Here is a 2,500-nt window from a genome sequence, read left to right as displayed (position 1 = left end):
GAAAATGCATCAAAATAGCGAATCACTTTTGTTACGAATTTTATATATTTCACGCTTTCTACTCATGTAAAAGAGAGAGCAAAAAAAGAATATAGATAAATACCTTTATTGATTTATTAGGATGACACAAGACCACAAAACATTTAAAGAACGGCTAAAGACTATTCTGTATTGTTACATAAGCGTTGTATTTATGCCTCAAAATCTCCCTCTGCAATCTCTTGCTCTCTCGTCGGCCATACTGGATTTTATTGTTGTTGTTTTTGCTCTTCTGTCTTTCCTTTCTTACTTCTTTCAGTCATTGGATTGTGACCATGCTGGAGCACCGCCTGGAAGGGTTTTAGTCGATCAAATGTATCCCGGTATTTAGTCTGGTACTTATTCTATGAATTTTCTTCTCTTTTTTTGCCGAACTGATACGTTATGGGGACGTAAACAAACCGCCACTTGTTGTGAAGCGATGGTGGGGGACAAACTCAAACACAAACTCACACACACACATATATATACACACATATACACACAGATCTATCTATCTATCTATCTATCTATATATATATACATACACAAGCGCGCGCGCACACACACACACATATATAGATTCATACATATTTAAACATACGATTGCTTTCTTTCAGTTTCCGTCCACCGAATCCACCCAGAAAGCTTTAGTCGTCCAGTGGCTATGATAGAAAATATTATGTTGGCTGCTCGGTAATAAGATCGTCGGTTCGATTCCCAGTCCCAGGGGTATTCTATGCTCTTTGACAAGACACTGTATATCACGTTGTTCCATTTCACTTCACCGGCGAAAATGAGTATCACAAGAATGACAGAGTACCTGGTCTCTCCCTTTCTCTCTCTCTCGTTTCCTTTACTAATTCTCTATCTTTCTCTCTTTTCCTCTTTTATTCTTCGTCATTCTCTCTCTTTCATTTTCTCTCTCTCTCGCTCTCTCTCGCTCTCTTCTCATCCTCTCTGTCTCTCTCCCCAGTTAACGTTATTTTGTGTATTAGAAAGTAAAGGAGTAACGTTCTGCGTTCTCTTGGTCCTCCGCCGGTTACGACGACGACGAGGGTTCCAGTTGATCCGAGCAACGGAACAGCCTGCTCGTGAAATTAACGTGCAAGTGGCTGAGCACTCCACAGTCACGTGAATGTACTGAGTACCGTACAAGGAAATTCTTAATTCATTGAATGTTCCACCTTGGAGAAAGGAAACAAAACCCTACGTAGAATTGTACATGCAGCTCCCAAAATAAGGGAAGATAATTTTAGAAAAATTAATTTCTCAAAGTTAGTTTATAAGCTTAGAGGGGTGTTTCATCATTGTTAGGGGACAAAAGATAACTATGGACATATGTTTCGGCTTATTGACATCAGATTAATATATCTACTTAAGCTTGCCTGGTCAACTGACAAAGGTTTGTATGTGTGTGTGTGTGTATGTGTGCGAATTACTGCTATAGGCGCAGAAGAGGCTGTGTGGAAAGAAGCTTGGTACCTAACCACATGGTTCCGGGTACAGACCCACTGCGTGGTACCTTGGGTAAGTGTCTTCTACTATAGCCTCAATCCAGACTAAAGCCTTGTGAGTAGCTTTGGTTGGCGGAAACTGAAAGAAGCTCGTCAATACATGCGTGTGTATGTGTATAAGTGCGTGTCTGTGTTCCAGAATCGCTTGACAATCAATGTTGGTGTGTTTACGTCCCCGTAATCTAGCAGTTCGGCGAAAAACACGGATAGAATAAGTACTAGGCATACAAAGAATAAGTCCTGGTGTCGATTTGTTCGACTAAAGGCGGTGCTCCAGCATCGCCGCAGTCAAAAGATTGAAACAAGTAAAAGAATAAAAGAATATATATTAGCCGGTCGCCAACACTTTTTCCTGCAAAATAGGGGTAGCTTATCCTGTTCAGGCTAGATTATCCTGCGTTTGAGAATGTAAAATCACTTCTTTAACTTTCTAAGACATTTCAACGTTTCTAAAGCAAACTTCGTTTGTTTGTTTACGTCATCGTAATTTGAATTTAATATATTATATATATATATATAATATATATATATATATATATATATATATATATTATATATATATATATATATATATATATGTATGTATGTATGTATGTATGTATGTATGTATGTATAGGGAGAGTTTACGAAAGAAATAAAAGACGAAGACAGGTGGTGTACAAAACAAACAGATGTTTGGATATTTACCCTCCGGCTGCACCTCTCCTACACACGGATCACTGTGGACTCTACTCTTGATGAGAAATCCTATATATATATATATATATACTAGCAGTATCGCCCGGCGTTGCTCGGGTTTGTAAGGGAAATAACTATATAACCATTTTTAGAGATGTAAAGTATAATAGCCATCTCAATATGGCTAACCACAAAGGGGGGTGTTACTGTAGCTTTTTACGTTCTGAGATTTAATAATACATTTTTAGAGAGTTACTTCCCTTATATAATAGCAAAAAAATGCATAA

The sequence above is a fragment of the Octopus sinensis genome, linkage group LG10 (genome assembly GCF_006345805.1).
Source record: "Octopus sinensis linkage group LG10, ASM634580v1, whole genome shotgun sequence".
Classification (NCBI taxonomy): domain Eukaryota; kingdom Metazoa; phylum Mollusca; class Cephalopoda; order Octopoda; family Octopodidae; genus Octopus; species Octopus sinensis.
This window is presented reverse-complemented; position numbering follows the sequence as displayed.